General features: G+C 41.9%; 1 long non-coding RNA gene across 6 annotated transcripts in view; it reads left to right on the forward strand.

The window, feature by feature from the left end:
* Positions 1-25,944, forward strand: part of LOC132893400 (uncharacterized) — a 271,286-nt gene that overhangs the window by 80,302 nt on the left and 165,040 nt on the right. Inside the window, exon 1 of one of the 6 annotated variants that reach the window (XR_009655553.1) lies at positions 2,310-2,498. The exons of the other annotated variants lie outside the window; for them this stretch is intronic. This is a non-coding gene — a long non-coding RNA (uncharacterized LOC132893400). Of the gene's footprint in view, positions 1-2,309; positions 2,499-25,944 lie in introns of those variants that run through there. 6 annotated transcript variants of the gene reach the window in all.

Genomic DNA, 25,944 nt, shown 5'->3' on the forward strand with positions numbered 1-25,944 from the left:
ACATACCTGTCAAAGATTTTACGCTTCTGTTCGCTGAATATCCTAAGAATCACAAACACAGGCTTTGCAGGACTCCCCTCCACAGGCATGTTTCTTCCACAAGTCTTTATCTAAAGTGAAAGGGGCGATTTGATTGTTTTTCGGCGTCACGTGACCTTTTCTGTTGGCGGGAGTTTGATTTTGATTTTGATTTGATTTGATTTTTTTCATTTTGCATTTTTTTTTCAAGCGGCGATTCCGAGAACCAACTAATTAAATTGGCGTGGCCTAATTATGAAAGAGTATTCAGAACGAGATTTCAATTTCTTGTTTCAATGACTTGTGTAAGTTTGCTGTATGGTTCACATTTAAAAATGGTATGGTTTTAATTACTCTATGATCAATTCTATTACAAGTGTATTAAAAGTTTAGATGAAAACTTAGTTACTGTATTTTTGGGACACTTAAAATCCTTAAATTTTCTCAAAAATTGACAGTACACCTTATAATCCAGCGCGCCTTATGTATGATTACTTGTTGTGCTTACTGACCGATTTTATGTGGTACAGTGCGCTCAAAAATTTGTCGAAATGTGTAAGTACGACTTTGGTAAGCAACGAAGCCGCTCCGCTCAATGGATATTCGGAGCATTACGGTACGCTGTGTCACTACCTGATCGGCTCCGTAACAGGACCCCTGAGCAGTCTACAAGACTGCCTGACTGTAATGTCTAAACTAGAAATGCATTCATGTAAGGCAGCCCAGGCCCGGAGTACATGCTAGCAACAATAGACCAATCGGAGAACAGTATTTAGTACGCTTACCCCCGCCACTTTTTATACGTAATACATACTGTGCTTCAACATTATATTACAGTACATTTGTGTGCACGTAAAAGGACCCCCAAAATGGCACCTGTTAAGAGGCATGCTTACGAAGTGGGTTTCAAACTCCAAGCTATCAGCTGGAAGAGGAATGAATCAATAAGTGAGTGTATTTTTCTGTACCGGTATTTGTTGTTACAACTGAGTGGAATCAAGTTTGACTTACCGGACTACGTTGTTTTGCTTAATGCGCCTTACAATCCGGTGCGCCTTATGTGTGAACATAGACACGTTAATTCACAGTGTGAATTAACTCAGCAGCTCAGCAACTGTCAGTATATCTTGCCAACTCAATATTAAGACCACTTCGACCTGGTCCCAATGGTGGTCTTAATATCGAGGTTTCACTGTATGTCGGTAATACGCATATTGTAATTTCATTCAACTCAGTCACATTTTACCAGAGTTATGGCCTAGTCGCCAGCGGGGGGGATATTGTGCTCTCAGAGCACGCTTGTTTATAATAGTCAGGATTTAGGGAAAAAAAATAAAACCAGCTGCTTTCATTTGAGATTGTAATGATTATAACAAGTATTAAAAATAATTTTTACCTCCACCAGCTTTGTTGGAGGAGGTTGTGTTCGCCTCCACTTGTTTTGTTTGGGTTTCCAATGTAACTCGAAAAGTAGTGAACAGATTTTGGTGAAATTTTGAGGAAAGGTGCGTCATGGGCCAAGGAATGATTGATTAGATTTTGATCCAAATCCGTATATGTATGTGGATCCAGGATTATCTCATCTCATCATCTCTAGCCGCTTTATCCTGTTCTACAGGGTCGCAGGCGAGCTGGAGCCTATTCCAGCTGACTACGGGTGAAAGGCGGGGTACACCCTGGACAAGTCGCCAGGTCATCACAGGGCTGACACATAGACACAGACAAGAAAGACAAGACACAGAAAGGCCCTCGCTGGCCACGGGGCTCGAACCCAGGACCTTCTTGCTGTGAGACGACAGCGCTAACCACTACACCACCCGGATCCAGGATTATTATTATTATTATTATTAAAAAAATTTTTTTTTCTGTTTCCGATGTAACTCAAAGTAGTGAACAGATTTTGATGAAATTTGATGTACAGCTTTAGTATTATCCTAGGTTCAAGTGATTTTTGATTTTGATGTCGATATCACGTGGCTTGGTGGAGGTATGAACTCAACCGAGTGCCCTTGTAGTTACATTTATGTAATTATGTAAAGGAAAGCGCAGTATTGTCACGATCAGTAGTATCTTCATATCGCTCAGTTCTCCTCTTTTAATAAAAGTTTGTGCTGTGGTAGAAGAAGAGAATAAAACATATCGGGATGCGTTTTTATAGGAAAATCATCAACTCTGCTTCTCATTGTGTAGCACCATATCACATCACACTACCCTTTAATTTTCTTCTAACAGCATGACCCATTGTATCTAATTCCTTTTTTTCTGTTCCAGATAACAGCCATTTAATCTTAATGACTTCATGAGCACAAGTGACTAAGCACAGCGGCGACTTGGCATCGTGTTCCGGGCTTGTGATCAATCACAAGGCAGTCGTTCGTCACACAATCGTTTGCCCTTTAGCTGCATTCTTCAGACTTCACTCGTGAATCCAGCTGACTGAGAAGGACCGCTCATGTGAGCCGCGTGTGGAAAAAGCAGGCGTAAGTAATCGGATCTAAACCAGGCCTTAAAATGGAATCGGAGAAGAGGATGCGCTCACTGCCCCAAGCGCCATGACCGAGCAGGCGGCTTAAAAAAAAAAAAAGCACAAGTGAAAGTCCTGTAACACACTCTGACCCCTTTTTCACATGTTTAAAACATCAGCGTGTGGAATCGCATTTAAAGTTCCTCAGGTGTTTATTGCACACAAACACAGCGTCCCTTCGTTATCGCTCGGTCAGTATTGCCTGCGATAGCGAGTCTAATCAGGTCCAGCATTAATATGTAACAGCGTAATCAGTCAGGGAGGAAGGGAGTGTCCAAGTCTCATGTCCAGGTGAAGGTGTTCTCATGTGTTACTGCTCAGGCTTTTATTGACTTTCACTCGGGGTGTGTTTTACTTTAAGATGGAGCCTACTAATCCTCCTGTATCGTTCACTTTGTACTTATGAAAGGAGGATTGTACAGCAAAACCCTTTCTTCATACATCCTATAGCTGGGATCAGAGAAATTATTTCATTCAACACTCCGAAGTCAATGATCATCAACCGGTTGTGAAAGCGATTCATACCATTCCGTAATGTGTAAACAGTTAAACAGGTGATTAGCACACAAGTCTGCTACTCATCATTCACAAACGAGCAGTAAGCCTCTTTAATCATTCTCTTAGGGGTCAAATTTCAGCTCGTCTCCAAAGCCCTGAGCCACCACTCTCCATTTAATTAGATTTTATCACAGTTTGATGATAAAACTGCCGAATGTCATTTAGAAACGCTCATATTTAAACAAACAAAAAACCTATAGAGAAAACACACTGGTTCTCAAAATTTGTAACTGTGAAATGTTTTCAAATATATTTGGACCCCCAGAGTATAGATTTAGTTCATAAAAATGATGATTTTTAAAAAAAAATATTATTTCATGCAGCCAGAGAACTTTTCCATTGCTGAAATTTTCCATTGACAGAATGTATGAGGTTCGAGTTGACTTTGACGCTTGGACCCCTAAATATGATAACTGATAATGCGACATTGGGATTTCCACCACTGTGACCAAAAAAATAAAAGTCATGGACCCCTTTGCTATGCTTCAAGGACCCCGGGGTTCCCCGGACCCCACTGTGAGAAGCACCGTCCTCACTCACATACTCTTAAAGGCAGGGATAAATTTAAAGTTAACAGATGGAATAAATGAGTCAAGGACTGGAATCCCTTTTTTTTTTTTTCCCCCAACCAGTCATTTTTGTAATACTATTGAGTTAATTTTACACTGAACATGCTTTTGAAGTGTTTTTTTTTTTTTTTTTGGGAGTCCCAAGTCTAATGAGTGTCTTCACAGTACCCATGCTGAAATCTTTTTTTATTTTTTATTTTTATTCTCCCCACTCCCCTCCCCAAATTTGTTCACATACACTACCGTTCAAAAGTTTGGGGTCACCCAGACAATTTAGTGTTTTCCATGAAAAGTCACACTTTTATTTACCACCATAAGTTGTAAAATGAATAGAAAATATAGTCAAGACATTTTTCTGGCCATTTTGAGCATTAGGATGCATCAGTTGCCCTCACTTTCATAAAATCTGATGCATTTTTGTTTGGGTGTTCCTTTTCACCAATAAAGACATCCTGTAAAATGTTTTGACCATATTCAAAAGTCTAATGGTGGCACCATGAGGTTCATTTTTTGCCAAAAAACGCTTATTTTATGTTTTCGCGTAAGGTTTGAATCACAATGTTGGACTCCATTTATTGATTTCTTGTGAGCCAGAGATCATGTTAAGAACCTTTGCAAGGGATTGAGAAGCATTAATGTGATTCATAATACATTTGTATTGTTTAAAAGTAGTTGAACAGTGATTCAGTGAACAGCTAAAACTCAAACCGTGCTTGATAATATATTTAGAATATGTACTAAAAATGTGTATCTAAGATATTTGGTATACTCTATAAGGTGCCATAATGTTTCATGAAAAGTGATCAAAATTTTGTCATAAAAGTCATAAAATAGCAGCTTTTTCCATAACTTTGAGCTCCTGGTGTCACCATTAAACTTTTGAATTTTGTCAAAATATTTCACCCAGTGTGTTTTCTTACCAAAAGGAACATAAAAACAAAAATGCATCATGATCGGAGGAACTTTTCATTTTTAGGGGGCAACTGATGCACCCTTTTGAGCATTTAATCTACCCCACAAATGTGATGCTCCAGAAACTCAGGCCCTGTCCACACGGCAACAGATTCAGGTGACTCTGATAAAACTGTTTATCGTTTCGGCCTGGCGTCCACACGGCACCGGCGTTTTGGGTGTCCCAAAACGCAGTCTTTTGAGAACAGGTTCCAGAGTGGAAAGATCTGGCAATGGCGCCGTTGCGAAGTCGCCTGGATGAGTAGAACGGATTTGTTTATGATGATGTCACAACCACATGACTGTCAGTGCTTCACGCCGGGTAGAAGTGTAACGAACTCGATGCGAGTTGTCAACAAATCCTATAACTTGGTTCATGAAACGCGCTTACAAAATATTTTCACTGTGAATATTTATTGTGTAATGGTGCAAAGTGAGAGAGAGAGAGAGAGAGAGAGAGAGAGAGAATAGCCCTTAGGGCAGAGTCAATCCCGCCAGCAAAAATAGGGGAAAAAAAGGAGCGATCTCACCTCTTCAGATGTTGGTTTAAGTCCTACAATACATTCCTCAAAAAGGACGTAGAAGAACAAATTAATCCATCAACGTGTAGCATTCAATTTATTCCGGACCATTAAAGACGCCGCCTTCCGCGTAGAATCATGCGTCATCCTCGCCGCCATATTGGATGGGTCAAAGCGGAGAATAAAGATGCCTCATTCATGTGCTGCGTTTAACTGTACCAACAGGTTTACCGTCCAAACGAGATCACATGGGATTACCTTTCACAGGTAGACTGGAAAAATACTTTTCATTGTATTTGGTCATTATAATGTAATTTTCCGAACAGATTTTTCTGACTTTGTGGTTAATATGAAGTCTCGCGCATAATAGTTTATGCGCATGCGTCCTTACTTCTTCTATTGTTCTGGTGTCTCCGATGGGACCGTCTTACAGCGCCCCTAGAGGTGTGGCATGTGTATTGCATCGTTTTCAGCAAGTGTTGCGTTGCCATATGGACCTGATATTTTACTGATCTTTGCCCATTTGGACGCGATATTTTTGTAAATAACATCTCGTTGCCGTTGTCGTGTGGATGTAGCCTCAATCTGCTTAAAGGAAGGTCGGTTTTATAGCTTCTCTAAAGAGCTCAACTGTTTTCAGCTGTGCTAACATGATTGTACAAGGGTTTTCTAATCATCCATTAGCCTTCTGAGGCAATGAGCAAACACATTGTACCATTAGAACACTGGAGTGAGAGTTGCTGGAAATGGGCCTCTATTGAGGTATTTCACTCACGTGACCAAGTCATGTGATGCTGCCATTTTGGACGTCACGGCTCGAATCAGTTTGAATGCGAGGAAGGCGACAAACGAAAAACATAAAAGAAAAAGGAGCGAGATGCAGAAAACACCTTCACTATCCAGTGACGTAGGGCATTTACAGGGCGAGCAGAGGGAGAGGTATTTGCAAAAATTGAGGTTAGCAGGCTTAGAGAACGACGTTTACCTGCTTCCACCAGGATTGTTCACTGACGTACGGAAGTACATGAAGCCCTCGTCTTTACCTGACTTCGGCCCACATGATCTGTATACCTATGTCGTTAAAAACCCATCGCCATACACAGGTATTGATCTGAAAGCGTATAAGAGTTTGGATACCTACAAATATTTTGTGTCAGGCTGGGTAACATGCCTACATCAGCGGGTCGTCCCTGGAGCCGGTGGTCGCCATCTGATTACAGCTAAGGTTTGTTCACATTTTCATTTACTTTCGGTCCTCAGGATAAACAAAATGTTATTAAATGGCATTGAAATAACTTCTTAGTCTGTTGAGACATGGCCCGTTATAAATTTGCTGTTACCAGGCAATGACCAAGAACTGCATTATTAGGGTCGGTGTAGTTGTAGCAGTGTATTAGCAACTAGCTGTTAGCACTAGCTAATGTCAACAACAGTAGCTGGTATGTTACTGTAGCAATATTTACGTTCAGTCATTTGGATGACTGTTAAAACCTTTCAGTCTCAAGTTTTTCCTTTACTGGATTTACTAGTTTACTGAGCTAGCGCGCGATGGCTCCCGGCTTGGCCGGCGAGCGCGCTAGCTCAGTAAACTAGTAAATCCAGTAAAGGAAAAACTTGAGACTGAAAGGTTTTAACAGTCATCCAAATGACTGAACGTAAATATTGCTACAGTAACATACCAGCTACTGTTGTTGACATTAGCTAGCTTGCCGTCCAAAATGGTGGACACCGGGTGTCACGTGACCCTGTGACGTCAGGTGAAATACCTCAATACACCTATGGAGATATTGCACCAAAAACCAGACATTTGCAGCTAGAATAGTCATTTAGCACATTAGCAATGGATAGAGTGGATTTCTGATTAGTTTAAAGTGATCTTCATTGAAAAGAACAGTGCTTTTCTTTCAAAAATAAGGACATTTCAAAGTGACCCCAAACTTTTGAACGGTAGTGTACTGTATATAAAGGAGGTGTAGGAATCTTTTCAAATCACATGTACAGTCCCAGTTATGTTTGTACGCCCCTACTCATTCATAGGTGTTTCTGTATTTTGACTGTTTTCTACATTGTAGAACAATACTGAAGACTTCTTCTAAACCAGCCTTTCTCAACCAGGGTGCCGCCTGGCTTCATTAGTGGTGCCGTCAAAGAAATTATATCTTCTCACGTTGAAATAAATGAAATTAATTAAAATTCCAAAAAACGATAGTTACACTAACGCAGATCATTGCCGCCTCGTGCATCATCAAAATTTGTCTCACGGCCCCCTTTCCCATGTCACAGCGTCACTGCCGGGGTCAGCGTATGGTCAGTGAGACTGCGTATATTTTATATGGGGGTGCCTTGAGAAACTTCTGAAGGGTGCCGTGACTGAAAAAAGGTTGAGAAACGCTGTTCTAAACTATGAAATAACACATGGATCATATCTGGAATTATGTGGTAAACAGAAACGCGTTTAAATGCAACAATAACGTATTCCATATTTTAGATTCTTCAAAGTAGCCCCGTTTACCTTGACGCTTTACACACCAAGCCTCAACGCTAGGCGTTGCCCGAATGCCTGATTTGCCCGACCAAGACGTTCGGGCAGAAATATTTTAGCAAGTTAGGCCCATGGTCGGCACAAAAATGATTTTCAAGCGAGTACGTTACAAAAAACAAGACGTATTAACCAACATCCTCGCCTTTTTGTTTTTTTTCTTCCTGATTTGTAACAACGATTCTGATTGGCTCGCTTCAGGCGCACATGCGCGTTTGTGCTTTTCATCACTACGAGTGTTCGCTGGTGCCCTCTATGTTTCCCGTGTTGATTTCAGGACGTCCACATATATGTGTAAAAAAGTGAGTGGTAAGTACATTCAGTGATTGGAAAGACATGCTTTTGTGTCTCAAATAGTAAACCACACGATAAAGGTTGTTTTAATTTCCTCCTAAACGCAATGGCAAACTGAATAAGACAGTACAGTGCAGTACAGACTCCTGTCTTATAATGTTTTTAGTTTTATAATTCATTTTTGCAATATCGATCGTCATTGTTGGGCAAAACCAAGTGTGTTTTGTGTCCTAAACACTCTATAAAAACATGTATTACGTACTAGTACTGAACGGAAGTCTTACATCTATGATATTGATTTATGTTTCACGTTTTCAGGGCTTGTCTTGTTCTGTTGCAGAAATATATATTATTTATCAGCTGGGAGGTCGGTATGGTAAAATACCGTGACCGAGGTCTTGAAAATACTGACCGAGGCCGAGGTCACAGTATTTCACCATACGGACCGACCGTAAGCTGGTAAATAATATATTTGTTTTATTTACCAAATTCTAACAGAAAATGAGAGCGCCCGAAAGGGAAACCATATTTAGAACAAACCTGCTAAAAGCTCGTCAAAAACACGCCCTTGTGTGGCTGCTTGTGGATGGTTTCCCTTTGCGAAAACCTCGACCAACTGTCGTTTACGGGCCACAAGGACTTCTCTTGACTTGTTGAACTCAGGGTCTGTGAAGATATTTAGTTTCGAGACGGACTGATTGAGAGAGCACCTCTGGAAAGGCTTGTACACACCGCCATTTTTCTTTGTTGCGGACATGAAAAAGTTGCACAGCAACATGTTAAGTTCTTCGCCAGGTATGTCTTCCACCTTTCGACCTTCGTTTCGACAGAACTTCCCAAAGACATTGAGGTCGTAGGGCGTCTTTTTTGTTGTATTTTCTGCCCTTTGCTCCTCAATAAACTGCTGGATTTGCTCAGCGTTAGCAACAGTTACAGGTTTTTAGCTTTCTCCTGAAATGTTTTCTTTTATTTTGTCTTCCTCAGGGTAGTAAAACTCGCTTTTGCTGTGAACACTGTCGTTATCGCTATCCATGTTGTAAAATTAATGATGATATACTGAGAAATGCGAAAATAAATGTTGACAAAAAATTGCTACTGTGTTGTTTGTTGTTGTGAACGAGCAAGTCGCCAGAGGTCCATAACTGGGGTCCGGATCGTAGGATTCCAGACCACTCTCGAGCCAATCGGAGCGCACGATTTGATGCCAACCGGACCGTGAAAAAAATTAACGCTATTTAACTTTTTTTTTTTTAAAACATGTACTTTTGTCAAAATAACTCTGTTATACCCCTAGAAAACATACATCAGTGTTGCCTTGAACTGTGTACTTGAAAACTTGCTGAAATACAGCAGAATTTCAGGGCAAAAGGAAATTCGTGTGTGTGTGTTTAAGGCCATTTAATGTGTCAAAAGTTAACGCTGAGGCCTGCACACTATTGGCATTATCTTAACCAGCTTCATGAGGTAGTCACCTGGAATGTTTTTCAATTAATAGCTGTCCCTCGTCAAAAGTTAATTGGTGGATTAATTTCTTGCCTTCTTAATGTGTTTGAGATTAAATAGTAAATAATAAAAATACAGTCAGTTCAGTTGGTCGGGTTCAATGCCCGAACTGATAATCACATCAGTTTTTCTTTGGCTAATCAGACACACGGTACGCCACCACTCTTGCCAGAACGGTTGGGGGTTAGGTGCCTTGCTCAAGGGCACTTAAAGTGCATATCCTGGACCAATTTAATGTTTTTTTTATATGAAAGTATGTCCCTTTACACACTCCTCCAGAAGGGTAATTTGCACAAGGCCATCTGTCTACAGCAGAAAAAAATAAGATGATAAAACGCGTCTGGAAAAATCCCAAGGGAGTCTGGAGCCAGATTCGTGACGTCACCTGCGGAAGCGCCAGCAGGCTGCGAGAGCTTTGCACGGTTTCAGTGCACAGCCTGTGTAGACCAAGCGCTCCCATTTCTCTCTCATTGTCCGGTCTTTTGGGAAACGATGAGTACTAATCCCATCAAGATTGGTGTTGCTACACCCTCCTACGATACATCTGTTAACCATTTTAATAATTACGCGATAACGTTGAAGAAATTTGCAGAAAACCACCAGGCCGTTTTCTCATAAACAAACCAGCGCTGACGTAGGATTCAGAGGGAGGCGTCCCGCACGCGACGTCATGAAAATCAATGTTTGCCGGGAAATCCAAATGCCAATTTTTTTCAGAGGCGGACCAATTCGCCTCAAACGGCTCGATTTCAACTGAATTTTTCTGGTATTGCGCAAGGTAAAAAAATTGCACAAAATGTGACAGATATTTGACCAAAGTTTAATATAAAATAGGAGAATTACATTGATCTTGCTCCTGAATTTACCCAAGATGCGCACTTTAAGCCAATCCTGCTAGTCCAGGGAATCGACCCAGCAACCTTTTGGTCCCAAAGCTGTTTCTCTAACCATTAGGCCTTGGCTTCTGGAAATACAGCAAGTAGCCCGATTCCACAACTGTACTAATCCATATTATGTCAAGAAGCGCTCAACTAAGTAAAGAGAAACGAGGGCCATCATTACTTTGACAGGAAGTGTCATTTTTTTTTTATTAATAAAAAAAATAAAGAAAACCATTGAATTAAAGACGTGTCCAAACTTTGGACTATTACTTTACCACACGCTGCCTGTTTATAAGCTACGTTGTCATGATTGTGCAGCCTGGACTTGCAGAGCATTGTGTTTGTACGGTAGTGGTGGTCAATACACCAATATAGGGAACGAGAACAAATGCGATTGATTGATGGATATTTTTTAAAAGGGATTTTTCATATTTCGGACACGTGAGATTTGTAATATTTGATTTTTGACTTCACCTAAACCGACCTGAAGTATTTGGCTGGAAGTTAAAACCTGACTTAGTGATCTGTGAATTCTGCTACACTCTGTCTGCCCACTTCCTCCTTCATTTTACTGTAGCAGCAGATGTAGTGGATAAGAAATGTGAGTTTTTTTTTTTTCCTTTTCCTAAAAGACTCTCACTTTCCATAGCGGGTCTGTTTAAAGCGCGCTGCTTGTATTGGGAGTGGCATCCAAATCCTGGCCCTTCAGAAGACCACGGGCCACTAATAAGCTCTTTTTTTTTTTTTTTTAAAACAGTCATCCATCTCCTGCAACACGTTCCCACTGGCATTCACCTTCCCCTCACTTATTTTTAAGCTCTGCCAATTTTTTTTTTCATACCATTGTCTGAATGTTCTAGTCCAGATGTCTTTACTTTCCAAGAACTATTTTTACACTCGTCCCAGTTTAAAGAGCAGAGTGCTGGAGAGATGAACGTGGTACTAATATGAGCCACTTGCTGTGTGTGTGTGTGAGGAGGGGGGGGAAGCAAACCTTGGCTAAAGCTCTAGCAGATGATACTGATTAGTGTTTGCGGAGCAGCATCTCCATCAATGGGCCCATGTGACTTCCTCGGGGATTGGTCATTTGAGCTAGCACTTTCACCTATTTTTATCCAGGCCTGGCTCTCACTGCCTTGGCGAAGCTCCAGCACCGTGCTCACAGAGGCGGCTTGTCTGGACTTCTATGTTTATCGTTCAGATGTTTCTGCTCATTCGCGGTTTTGGAATCACTGAGGATTCACTGTTGTCGCCCAAATGAGGACGGGTTCCCTTTCGAGCCTGGTTTCTTCCTCATGATGTCTCGGGGAGTTTTTCCTTGCCGCCATCACCACCACCTCAGGCAAATTTATCATAAGGGATAAATTTTAGTTCGTATGTTAATCCTCCCCCCATAAAGCTGCTTTGCAGCAATGTCTGTTGTTCAGCACTATATACGTAAATTGACGAAACTGTTTTCCAAACGAAATATTGCAGGGGTTTTTCTAGAAAAATTTAGTACGAGGGCGCTCACCATGGCGAGGGAGCGAAGTGACCGGGGTGGGGATGGTGCCGGTTGTCCATCCCCCCCTCTGCCGTGCGAAGCCTTTGAAAAATTGAGGCTACAATGGGACATTCTGAGGCTATCTGACAGGGAAATTGTAACAAATTGTCAACATTGAAAAAGAAAGAAGTAATCTTCTTCTGCCCCGGCCAGTCTTTGGCTTTCTTCCGTTTCGTGCCGCGGGATGACATCTTTAAATGCCCAAGTGTCAACAAAAACAACTCGCGAACTACTTCTGTCAAAAGCTCCCGCGCCGGTGGGTGAAAGGTCATTCAGTCTCGAGAAATCTCGCTCTACAAGTCAGCTGACCTTGTATGTAACCCATGTCAAGTCTCGCGAGAGCAGCCGCGACAACTAAACAACATGGCGCCTCAGTCTGGAAAACGCCAATTCGGATTGTTTTTGCACCGTCTGGCGGTGTATCTACTATGATTGGAATATTTTTGGAGTAATTATAACGTATTTAATGATCAGACACATTGTCACGTGGTGTTGCTGGGATGCTTTCACGGAGAAAAGATCGTTTTGAGAAAGATTGCATGTTGTGCAGTAGCATATAAGTGCATGGCCTAAGTGTGACTTGGGTTCAATCGGCATTTCGGTAAGAGGGCGCAGCGCCCCTGTTCCCCGGTTTAGACGAAAGCCTGTATTGCACAAAAACGAGTTTAAATGACGATTACTGCCTACTTTTTTCAAACTTTCCTGATCGCTATGAAAACAAACAAAACGTCCGACTTGATTACGTCAGCATTCGAAAGAGGCCGCGCGCGTCTTTTTGACAACATTGGCAGATACGTTTTATTTCCATCCTACGAAGTCTCGCACAGGTCTCAGCGAATCTCGTTTACGGCCATCGCTTTGACATATCGACTGATTATATTTCAAACACTCAGAACTTGACAAAATGGCTATCAGAAATGCATTCCGGTATTTAATAAAATGAGAGAAATAGAATTTTGATGATGAATTTGCCTTCAGTTCTTCTTTAATATACATATGTAATACTAGTACAAGTGAGTCTATGAATTTCAATGCGATTAAAGATGTAGGATTTGCTACACCCTATTCTGATTGGGACCGCCAGTTGGCCTTGCAGTAAGCGTGTCTGCTTCTCGACCAGGATATCATGAGTTCTACTCGTGGTCAGGGCATAACGAAGACCATCATAAAAATGGTGAGGCGACACAATACAGATGTGAGTAGGGTGTCAAACTCTCGTGGTTATCAGAGGCCCAACCCCCCCGCTGTAAACCAAGAGGCCAAGGGCTACTGAAACGGAGATCGGTGCCACCCGACGCACCTTAACCTGGTTAGTACTTGGATGGGAGACGACTTGGGAATAACTCCTGTTGGACTGCGTGTACGTTTAGGAAGATTCTGGTATGTTTTACTTTCTGTAAAACGACTAGTAGAAATAAGTGCTGATGTTAGAAGATTCTGTTTTGTCTTCTAGGAAAAGCACTATAAAGGAAATGCGCACTACAGGAAGCACTTGCTCTTATCTCCTGCCAAAACCAAAATGAAACCAAGCATTGGCTGAGTTTAAAATGCAGAGCATTTTGAAATATAGATAGATAGCATTTAAAAGGATGTCAGAGAAGCCGAGTTTATTTGTGTAGCGCTTTTTAAGGGGAACTGAAGGCAATTTTTTTTATCATCAAAATTCTATATCTAATTTTATTAAATATCGGAACGCATTTCTAACAGCTATTTCGTCGCTCCTATAGCGAGTTCTGAGTGTTTGAAATACGCTCTGTAATATATCAGTCCATATGTCAAAGCGATGGCCGTAAACGAAATTCGCTGAGACCTGTGCGAGACTTCGTAGGACGGAAGTAAAACGTACAGCGGGAATCAAAGTCACCGACATCTGCCAACGTCGTCAAAAGACGCGCGCGCCCTCCTTCGAATGCTGACGTAATCAAGCCGGAAGTTTTCCCTGTGTCCGAAATCGCTCCCTATAGGGCACTATATAGTGTGGACGCCATTTTGTCGTGCTGTCCGAAACCTTAGCGAGGATTGTGTTGGAAATGCGCTCAGTATAATATGGATTTATCACAAAAATACAGCATGTCTGTATTATTTTGAAAACCCACCAGCCGCCTGATCTGGCACGTTTTAATCGTGCGACAGTAATGACGTAAATACCAGCAGAACGGGCTAGTCCTTTTCCTGTCGCCTTTCCAACTCTCCTCTACTCCACGCTGGTTCGAAGTCGTATGGAATAATCTCCATCACTGATGAAGCTTGTAATTAATCTAAATTGGAACGATATGGCGATCTGGCCGCTGTGTTTTCAAAATGGTGGCGCCGACACGTCACGTTTGAAGTCTCGTGAAGATCGTCTGGATAAGCGACGCCTGCCGTGGACCAAACGAACTACATTCAACGTGGCTAAAAACCGAAAAGGCTGATAAGTGTAATATAATGCGATACGAGTCACGATATAAGGTTAATAAAACCGAAAACGTAATTGAACAACACGTTAATTAAGAAATAAAGCAAGTTTAAAATAGACTTCAGTTCCCCTTTAAGAACAGACCTTGTCGCAAAGCAGCTTTACAGAAAATGAAAGATTTTAAATCTGAGCTAATTTTTATCCCTAAAGCATCATGAGGGTTTTAGGAAAGTTACCGAGTTGCTAGCACAGGTTATGTTCCTGCAGCCTGCTAATAATCAAGCAACATCAGTTAAAATTCACTAATTGCCCGTGAGTTATTGTGTCACTGCTGGTGGCCCATCCCGTCATGTTGGATTTGCAGCGATGAAGAATGTGGCGTTTCACTTCCCAGACAGCCGCTAGACACTTCCTTAGTCTTCAGAGTGAAACGTGTGTCGGCTTGAAACGAGTGAAAGGTGAGAAGTACGGTCATTAGCGTGATGAAGGTATAAGGCATGCATATTTAACAAAAGCCTAAGCCGCAGACTTTAAAAAAAAAAAAAAAAAAGTTGTCTCTTTTTGTGAAGTTACGTTGCATAAGCATTAGGAAGGTTGTTGAATGACAGACCGCCCTGTTGGCAAATCTCACCGCGTTCCTCCTGCTGCTCCAGTCTTGCGGTTGAGTGATTTTTGCCTGGTGTCGATTTATTTGTTTTTCCTTCGTGATGTATTGCGTCAGTTCAATCGTAATACAGTCATGTGTGACAAATTATTCAAGAACATGTTCTGTTCTGAAACTGTGGGACTGTCGCGGCATGCATCTCGGTCTTTGGCGCCAAGTCGAGCACAGGGCAGCATTCCCAGATCTCACACTTCAGCAGCCCACACATTAAGTGCTTAACACATTGACGAAAGAGTTTCTGAGCTACACCGTGTGTTGTCTCACAAGTGGTGGCTTTGACTGATGAATTTATTAGCTAGCTCACTACACAAGTGTGACATGACCTGATTGCCAAGAAACCGAAATATCCAAGTTGAAAATGATAGCTAACGTAGTGTGATGATGATGTATGGCAAGCAAGTTCGGTACTTAAGTGCATTAAAGGAGAAAAACGTACGGCGGAAATCAAAGTGACCAACGTCGTCGCGGCCTCCTTCGAATGCTGACGTAATCAAGCCGGACGTTTTGTTTGTTTTGATAGTGATCAGGAAAGTTTGACAAAAGTAGGCCGTGATCGTCACTTGTGCAATATTTCGTTTGGAAAACAGTTTTCAAAATGGCGGTGCTGACACTTGACATTTTGAAGTCTCGCGCAAGTCTGGTGAAGATCACGCAGATAAGCGACGCCTGCCATGGACCAAACGAACTAAATTCAACACGGCTAAAAACCGAATAGGCCGATAAGTATAATATTTAATTGCGATTAGTTGCCAATACGAGTCACGATATACAGTAAAGTTACTAAAACCAAAAACATAATTGAATAACACGTCCATTAAGAAATAAAGCAAGTTTGAAAATGACTTCAGTTCTCCTTTAATACAGACGAAGTAAAATGTCAAATGAAGGAGTATATGATTTTCCATCGTCTTGGAACAAAGTTTTGAAAGTAACATTTCAGCTACGAGATTTGTCAACACGTGAAAGATTCTCGTTAGCATGCAGTGTTGTAGTCGAGTCACTAAACCCTGAGTCCGAGTCCAGTCTCAAGTCCCCAGTGTTCAAGTCTAAGTCGTTAAAGAAAATTTTCAAGTTGAATCGAGTCCGAGAACAAGACTCCATCCGCACCGTTTGACGGTGGCTGTTGCTGCCTTTATGTGAAAGCGTCTCTGCTACTGTGTTGGACTAACGTTACTGCTCGACCGCCCTGTTTTAGTTAACAGGCTACAGATAAAAAGCTTGTTCATTGCTCAGCAAGCCCCGCCCACTATCAATAGGGCAAATAAAATGAGAGAGGGTTAACACTAGCTAGTTCATCGCTCGGCAAGCCCCGCCCACTATCAGCAGGGCAAATAACATGAGAGAGGGTTAACACTAGCTAGTTTGTCGCTCAGCAAGCCCCGCCCACTATCAACAGGGCAAATAACATGAGAGAGGGTTAACACTAGCTAGTTCATCGCTCGGCAAGCCCCGCCCACTATCAACAGGGCAAATAACGAGAGAGAGGGTTAACACTAGCTAGTTCATCGCTCGGCAAGCCCCGCCCACTATCAACAGGGCAAGTAACATGAGAGAGGGTTAACACTAGCTAGTTCATCGCTCGGCAAGCCCCGCCCACTATCAACAGGGCAAATAACATGAGAGAGGGTTAACACTAGCTAGTTCATCGCTCGGCAAGCCCCGCCCACTATCAACAGGGCAAATAACATGAGAGAGGGTTAACACTAGCTAGTTCATCGCTCGGCAAGCCACGCCCACTATCAACAGGGCAAATAACATGAGAGAGGGTTAACACTAGCTAGTTCATCGCTCGGCAAGCCACGCCCACTATCAACAGGGCAAATAACATGAGAGAGGGTTAACACTAGCTAGTTCATCGCTCGGCAAGCCACGCCCACTATCAACAGGGCAAATAACATGAGAGAGGGTTAACACTAGCTAGTTCATCGCTCGGCAAGCCCCGCCCACTATCAACAGGGCAAATAACATGAGAGAGGGTTAACACTAGCTAGTTCATCGCTCGGCAAGCCCCGCCCACTATCAACAGGGCAAATAACATGAGAGAGGGTTAACACTAGCTAGTTCATCGCTCGGCAAGCCACGCCCACTATCAACAGGGCAAATAACATGAGAGAGGGTTAACACTAGCTAGTTCATCGCTCGGCAAGCCACGCCCACTATCAACAGGGCAAATAACATGAGAGAGGGTTAACACTAGCTAGTTCATCGCTCGGCAAGCCACGCCCACTATCAACAGGGCAAATAACATGAGAGAGGGTTAACACTAGCTAGTTCATCGCTCGGCAAGCCACGCCCACTATCAACAGGGCAAATAACATGAGAGAGGGTTAACACTAGCTAGTTCATCGCTCAGCAAGCCCCGCTATCAACAGAGCAAAGAACACGGCATGTCACTTCCTTCTCTGGGTGGAGTCTTGCCAAATGACGATTGAAGTTCAAGGTTGTCCCGGTCGTCTCCTCGATAGTTCTTCTACATATGGAACACACAGCAGTGCATTTTTCCCCACCGCACGAGAAGTCTGTATAAGCAAAGTGGACAATCCTGGGGCTTCTCTCCAGGCATTTTAGCGCCGTTAACGTTAGTTTGTTCCTGAACATGACGTATGAACAGGTGAATGTGCATTCTCTTGCATGAAATTAGCATGAAAATTAATGTGGATATAAATATCTTGTGCCAAATTATGGCATGTTACAAAAAATAAAGAAAAAAAGTCCGAGTCCTCGTCTCCAATTTCCAAATCCGAATGCAGTTAACATGAGTCATCAGTGCTCAAGTCAAGTCACAGGTCCTTAAAATTCGGGCACAAGTCGGACTCGAGCACTACAAGCACACAAGTTGCTGAATTTCGATGGAATTAATGTTGTAACGAGCAGATGAACTGTTAAGACTTTTAAAAATTGAGCCAGTGTTAAACAACTAATAGTTTTTTTTTTTTAAATTTATTCTTTTTTTTGTGTGTTGTCAATTCCTTCCTTCCTTCCTTCCTGTTTGTCATACGGCCATGTTCAGGAACTCAAGTACCCATGCGTCCACCATCCATCTGCACAAGTTGCAGTCTGAGATTCTCATTAGCGTGATACCTCAGGAAAGAGTCATTATAACTAGCATCCAGACGGGGTCAAGTTTACAGCAAGGTCAGATGTCCGACAGGTTTTTCTTTAATAGCTTCCTGATTGTTTTTGAAATGTACTGTGTGGATATTTCAGGCAGAGGAATTAGTGACAAGGACTTTGGTGATGGTGGAGGACGTTGGTGTCGAGTTCTACGTCTTTTTTTTTTTTTTTTTTCCCAGTTGTGGAATCAACCTGTCTTACTAGGCAACTATGACCAACAGAAACGAACAGAATTTGTCATTTGTTTTCCTTTCTTTTATAGTGGGAGTTTCTGATGTCATTCCAGATCACTCGACCCACTTGAATGACCTCCTTTTTCAGTACCCACGTGAACAAGCAGTAAATCCTGGAAGACGTTTTTTTTGGGTGTGTGACATTTTGTGCCACTGGTGGACGGCTGCCAGCTGGCTCTGGATCCTACATGTCAGGTCTGAGTCACTTGAATCGCTGATGTTAGATGGTAACTGACATCCTTGTGACCCCAATGCAAAAGCAAGTTCTTTAAAAACCTGCACGAACCGAGTATCTGTGAGGTGTTGTGTCGTCACATGGGCATTTAAATATACTTTTCCTACATCTAGGTTTTCCGGTTAGTATGCAAGTATGTGTAGGTAGTAATTCCTACTGCAGGGATGAGAATTTTCCGCGGATCTGCGGAATTCCGAGTTTTTCACGCTGAAAATGTCATTTTTGTGAAACGTGTAAATCCGTTGAGAAAATTTCGGGGGTAGGGGTCAGCGCGAGGCGAGGCTTGTGGTGGCACAAGCAGGCAGGACCGACCGACCGCCCGCCAGCATCTTTCGGCAACGCTCATCGCAAAATTAGTTGCAGCTGTGATAACGGAAATCGTCATTGCTTTCTTCAATATTTATGCTAACGACAATTCACGACGATTTCCGGCAACGTTTTGGCGCTAGTTTCATCTCACTTCTACAATTCACGGAGAAACAAGCTATACGTGCACGGTTTTGATCACTTCTTAAGTTCTAGTTATTTTGGTTAGTTTTCAAAGTTACTTCGCCAATATGGCGAAAGTTTTGGACCGCAAAAATGAGGATCGTGCCAGGGAAATCGATAAATTGAACGGGATAAAGAACTGTTTCCGATGGGCATGGCTCGATAGTAGCGTTACCGTGCAGATAGGGACACAAACTGTGATGACGTGCCTGACGGAACGTATCAGAAAAGTGGCCGTGCCGGGAAAGGTTCTGTGTATTCTGTGCTCAGATATGATCAATTATGGAAACAGGAGCTAGAAACATCCAGGAGCACATCAAAACAAAAAGCACAAAGGTACGTTTTACTTAAATTGTCAAAGATAGAGTCAGGAGGAATCTAATATATCGTTACGGTTACCTCCATTATTGCTCACAAGATATATAAAATATCTGTAGGGATTTGTTATCTTAAAGTTTATAAATGTTTTAAACAATCATTGAATTTGAAAGCATTCATATATATATATATATATATATATATATGTGTATATATATGTGTATATGTGGGAAAGTTGGCAGACATTTCAGAGTTTTTTTTTTTTAAATGTCCTATTCTCATCCCTGCTACTGTTTATTGGGTAAAAACTAATAATATTAATGACTGTCTGTCGGGTAAAAAAAAAAAAAAAGATTTTTAAACAGTTTCCCAACTTTGGATCAATAAAGTAAATCTATCTTCTATATCGAGGCTATTATATGGTTGCATGAAGATATGAAGTTTATCTTCACGTGGTGAATGGATATTTCACGAGTGAGCTAAGCGAGTAGATAAACTTCATATCTTCGTGCAGCCGTGTAATGTTCTTTATAGACACATCCACAGAAAAAAAAATACACAAGATAATCAAAAGAGTTTTAATTTTAAACCGATTCATCATTTTGACAACGCGCGTCCGGTCAGCGAGAAAACACTAGGCGTGACGTCATCGGAGTGAAATATCCGGAAACGTGTTACTCAGCTCCGCAGTGTATTTCGTATGGAAAAATATGTTTTGTTTTTCCTTGTGTTGACAAGAAGATAAACTTCATGTCTTCAAAATTCTTTTTTCTTTTTTTTTTCTTTTTATAATTTCAACACATTCACAAACAAAAAGTCCCGAATTTATCAAAAACAATTCATCAATTTCTTCACACACATTAGAAAACATATCACGGGTGTGTTTCTCAATGTCCCAGATATAGTTACAGCGCCCTCCACAATGATTAGCACCCCTCGGTAAGATATGTTCTTAGGCTTCTAATAAATTATAATTTTTTTTAATAATGTAGGACAACAATGCAAAAAAAGAAAAATCCAACCTTTAATTCAAGTGCATTTATTCAGTGGGGAAAAAATCCCACATTAAGAAATAATTCTTTTACATGAAATCATGTGTGCCACAATTATTGGCACCCCTGATGTTAATACTTTGTACAACTCCCTTTTGCCAACAAGACAGCACTTAATATTCTCCTATAACGTTTCACAAGATGGGAGAATAAAGAGAGGGATCTTCGACCATTCCTCTTTGCACAATCTCTCTAAGGCCAAGTTTACATTAGACCGTATCTGTCTCGTTTTCTTCGCGGATGCACTGTCCGTTTACATTAAACCGCCTGGAAACGCCGGGAAACGGGAATCTGCCAGCGTCCACGTATTCAGTCTAGATCGTGTCTGATCCGGTGCTGTGTAAACATTGAGAATACGCGGATACACTGTGCTGAGCTCTAGCTGGCGTCGTCATTGGACAACGTCACTGTGACATCCACCTTCCTGATTCCCTGGCGTTGGTCATGTGACGCGACTGCTGAAAAACGGCGCGGACTTCCGCCTTGTATCACCTTTCATTAAAGAGGTATAAAAGTATGAAAATACTGCAAATACTGATGCAAATACTGCCCATTGTGTAGTTATGATTGTCTTTAGGCTTGCCATCCTTCCACTTGCAAGTGGTAAGTGATATGCGCTGGGATCACACACACAGCGGCTCAGTCCCGAATCGTGGCTCGTGCGCGCCACTCGCGCGCTCTGTGAGCTGCGCAGGGCCGGAGTGCGCACCCTCCAGAGGGCACTCGCTGTTCAGGGCGAAGTGATTTGGAGCGCAGGATGCCTGCGGAGCCGAGCGTATCCGTGTATTGGTGTTGCTGTGTGCACGCGAATCGTGTATTGGTGTTGCTGTGTGCACGCTAATCGTTTTAAAAACGTTAATCTGATGATCCGCTGATACGGTCTAATGTAAACCCCACCTAAATCGTCCAGAGTCCTGGGTCCTCTCCTATGCACTCTCCTCTTCAGCTCACGCCACAGGTTTTCAATTGGGTTGAGGTCTGGGGACTGAGATGGCCATGGGAGGAGCTTGATTTTGTGTCTAGTGAACCATTTTTGTGTAGATTTGGCCACATGTTTAGGGTCATCATCTTGCTGAAAGACCTAGTGATGATCCACCTTCAGCTTTCGAGCAGAGGCCACCAGATTTTGATTTAAAATGCCCTGGTATTTCAAAGAGCTCATGATGCCATGCACCCTAACAAGGTTCCCGGGGCCTTTGGAAGAGAAACAGGCCCACAGCATCACTGATCCTCCCCCATGCTTCACAGTGGGCATGAGGTGCTTTTCCGCATACTCATCTTTTGTGATGTATTAGAGTGTTTGTTACCAAAAAGCTCTATCTTGGTCTCATCTGACCAAAGCACAGGGTCCCAGTTGAAGTCCCAGTACCGCTTAGCAAACTCCAGACGTTTACGTTTATGCTTGTAAGTCAGAAAAGGCTTTTTCCGTGCATGCCTCCCAAACAGCTTGTTGGCATGTAGATAGCGCCTGATGGTTGTTATGGAGACTTTTACCCCTTTTCCACCAAATCAGTTCCAGGGCTGGTTCGGGGTCAGTGCTGGTTCACAACTCGTTGAACTTGCGAGCCAGCTGAGAACCAGTTTGCTTTTCCATAGCTCGCGGTGCTAAGGGGAGCCACGTCATTACGTCACTGTATACGTCAGTTATGTCGCTACGTTTGCATAAACCTTGGCGCGAATATCGAAGCAAAAACAACACAGAAGAAGCAACAGCAGCAACAACAACAATAATAATAATAATGGATGACTTCGTGTTTGTACAGCTGCTGCTTCTCGTCACTTAAAAATGGCGATCTTTCGCGGTCGTTATTGTTGTTGGTCTTAACAACTCCGCCCCCCCCCCCCCCCCCCCCCCCCGCGACGTAAGCGGTTCTTTCCTCTGGCCCAGCAGAGAGTTGGTGCTAGCCTGGAACCGGTTTTTCTGGCCCCAGAGCCAGTTCTTTGTCAGTGGAAACAGAAAACCCGGTTCCAAACTAAGCACTGGCCCCGAACCAGCCCTGGAACTGATTTTGTGGAAAAGGGGGCATTTGTGACCCCAAGATGCTACTCTTTGATGCAATTCTCTAACAGCGAGCTTTGGAGAACTTTTTACTTCTCTTACCATCCTCCTCAGTGTGCGTGGTGGCAAGATAAACTTGCATCCTCGTCCAGGCTTGTTTGCCACTGTTCCAGTTCTTTTAAACTTCTTGATGATTCCTCTGACTGTAGATATGGGCAGGTGGAGGCGAGTGGCTATTTTCTTGTAGCCATTGCCTGACTTATGAAGGTCGACACACATCTGCCTTACTTGAATGGTGTGTTCTCTTGTCTTTCCCATGTTGAAGAGTGGATAAGAGAAATAGGCCTCTGTGTCACATCATATTTATACCCCCGGGAAACAGGATGTGATGAATTACTAATTAAAGGTTCCTAGATACTCTGATCAACTTTATAAACTACAGTAGAAATGAGAGAAATGCTTCAATTGCATTAATTTTGTAGGAATTGTTATGGGTGCCAATAATTGTGGAACAGGTGATTTATGAAAAATATTTATTTCTTAGTCAGGGATTTTATTTTTAATTCACTTGAGTTAAAGGTTAAATTTTTCTACAATTTTCAGTGTGAGATTATGCTTCTGCAATAAAAGTTGAATTTATTTTAAGGCTTTTAACACAGCTTAACCAGGGGTGCCAATAATTGTGGAGGGCGCTGTAGTATGAAATATGAGTGGTGTATTTCCCGGTAAGACACTCGTTTATATAATATAAATGTATTAAGTTAGCTTTAGTACACGTTGCTGGGGTGAAAAAGACGCACATGCTGCAACTGACATGACGTACTAGACGTACATTGAGGCTCCTTTGACTTGCCTCAGAAGGCGAGCTGAAGTCATTGAAGTTCTCAGTGTAAATATCCTTACAGACAGCAGAGTCACATGTTCTGTTGGATATTAGTGTTGTGTTTTATTTATTTATTGTGAGAGAGAGAGAGAACACCCGAAGAGTATTAACTGAGCAGCTTGTGAGCCACCGGGATGGTTTGGTTAAAGGTTTGAAACTTGTTGCATCAGAGATTGTAACTACATGCACACAAAGCAGAGGTTCTGTACAAACATGCACACGTCATAACGTACCAGACTCTCAGTACACATTCACTGAAGGAAGCCTCTTTCATTAAGAGACAAACCGCTTTAAATCCCGGCTGTTTTAAAATTCCAGACTGAACGCTACGCAACAGTGTCTCAGCGTTTTGGACTCGTGTCTATGGGTGCCATGGGGGGTCCAGGGTCAACGGTGCGATCCTGATCATCTGTGTGGTGTTTTTGTACATGTTCACCTGGTGTGTGTGTGTGTGTGGGGTGTGTCCCCCCCCCCCGTGTTCTCCGATTAGTGGATTGGTTGTGATTAACTGCCATCTCATCCATGATGTATTCTTGAAATAGGCTACATATCCACCATTATTCCATCCACATTCACTGGATATGAGCAATCGCGCGCTCTGATTGGCTACTCTACTACTAGGATATCAGCTCATATACCATGAGTAGAGAAAAATAAAATGGCGGAGCGTGTTGCTGAACCAACCGAGGATGAAATAAAAACTCTACTCGAAAACAAACCCCCCAAAAATACAAAAAAATTTAAAAAAAGCAACAAAATATGGAATAAAAGTATTTGATGGTAAGAACGTGTATGTGTGTATGGGTCTGTCTCAGAAACTGGGTGCTGTGTGGGTACCCCACTAAATATACTCGGTCAATAAACTATACGGTTTTGAATGGTGATGTTGGTTTTAATTTGAAATAAAATGATGAAAGAAATAATACACATAAAACTAAATCTTTGATGTGAATACTCTATTCAGAATTTTTGCAAAAATTCTGCAAATTTGTGGAAAAATGGCGGCTTGATCTGGGACATGATAAATGGTTGACTCCATCGCATTCCCTTAAAAAGGCTGTAGTCCACTGAAAAGTCTACAGTTATCACTAATTGTATTTTAAGTTGTAACTTTATACACCTAAGGATTGGTGCGCTCACAGAATAATCATAACCGTAATAAAACATCATGCAAAATATTTGATCACCGTCGTAACTCCATTTTCCGCAGACCCAAAACCAATACGATCGCGTGTTTTGATCTAAACGGAAAGCCTCAGGGTCAAGGTCACGACCTCACCAAAAGTAGTAACTTAAAATCACTACGCCATATAAACATTTAGTTATAAATCTGCGATTCTGTTTTTTAAAACGGAAGCTGAAAGTTAGGTATAGAATATGTTTCTTACAGAATATGTTCCGATGGTAGCTGGTCTTGTATGAATTTCTGAGCTATAAAATGAGTTGTGGTCTATTTGTTACCGTAGCGTGTTATTTGTGTGCGGGGAAGGACACACATTAACAATTTGCATGTGTAGAATGGAATTTTCCACTCCAACAGTTAGAAGTTGATTGTGCTTCCATTTGCGGCCTTTCTGTTACGCGGGTGATCTGTTCGGATGTTATCACTGAAAAGGTGAGTTTTGACGGTTTTATTTTGTTTTAGTCTTGCAGTATAAGGCAATAGAATGTTTCTTTTTCATCTTACTTTCATGTTTCGTAGTGTTTGCGTATTTTTGGCCAATATTTTGCAACCATGGTCAATTTAGATCAAACTTTTGATAGAATCTACGGCCAGTCATTTTGCCCCGCCCCCGCCTCGCGCTCCGTCCGGTGCGGTAGTGATGTCCCGTTGCTCACGCGCCGCAGCAGAGACCCGCGCGACCTTCAGCCGGTACAGTCGCTCTTCTTTTACCAGCGCCGTTATTCTCATCTTTCCGGTGTGTTCTTGATTTTTCCATTGTGTCCTATTTCGCCATATCAAATCCCCAAAATGTATCATATTATTCATATTTAAGTGAATAATCAATTCAGTCATCATAACTTGGCATTTTTAACCCAAGCAATCAAAAAGAGGAAATTTATTCAATATTTTCACTCATCTGTGAAGGAGGGGCTTTAATTCTTCATGATGGAGTTATTTTATATGGAAATCAATTTTACAAAAGCATTTGAATTGTAATAAAAAAAAAAAAAGTTCCACAGTGGAGGCCAGATAAAGCAAGATACTATCTTTATTCTTATTAAACATGACAAAAGAAACATGGAGTGTTCGGTAAATGCAAAAAAAAAAAGTAAAATTTGAAAATGTATTTTTTGACCATAACGTCCCAAATGAGAGACCAGTTTCTGAGACGGACCCGTATTCCCAACAATTATCGCATTTTCCACAAATTGCTCCGGTCATTTCGCCGGTTTGTTTACATTCTAAGCGGAAATGATTTTGTCAGACGTTTTGTATAAAGTATACATTTTTGTTATCGTATAACAAAAAAGCTCTGTTTCTCAAAATCCAGTGACCGTGGATAGAATAACGCAGTTATTCCACTCAATCTCGTCGTCGTCCATGGCTTGTAGCCAATTCAGCGCTCCACGCCTCATCGTCTCTCAGCTCATGTACGACTCGATTTCATGGAATAACTGTTGATTAGCTTGACCTGGATAAAGATGAGTTGTGGG

This window comes from Neoarius graeffei, chromosome 1, assembly GCF_027579695.1.
Source record: "Neoarius graeffei isolate fNeoGra1 chromosome 1, fNeoGra1.pri, whole genome shotgun sequence".
Classification (NCBI taxonomy): Eukaryota; Metazoa; Chordata; class Actinopteri; order Siluriformes; family Ariidae; genus Neoarius; species Neoarius graeffei.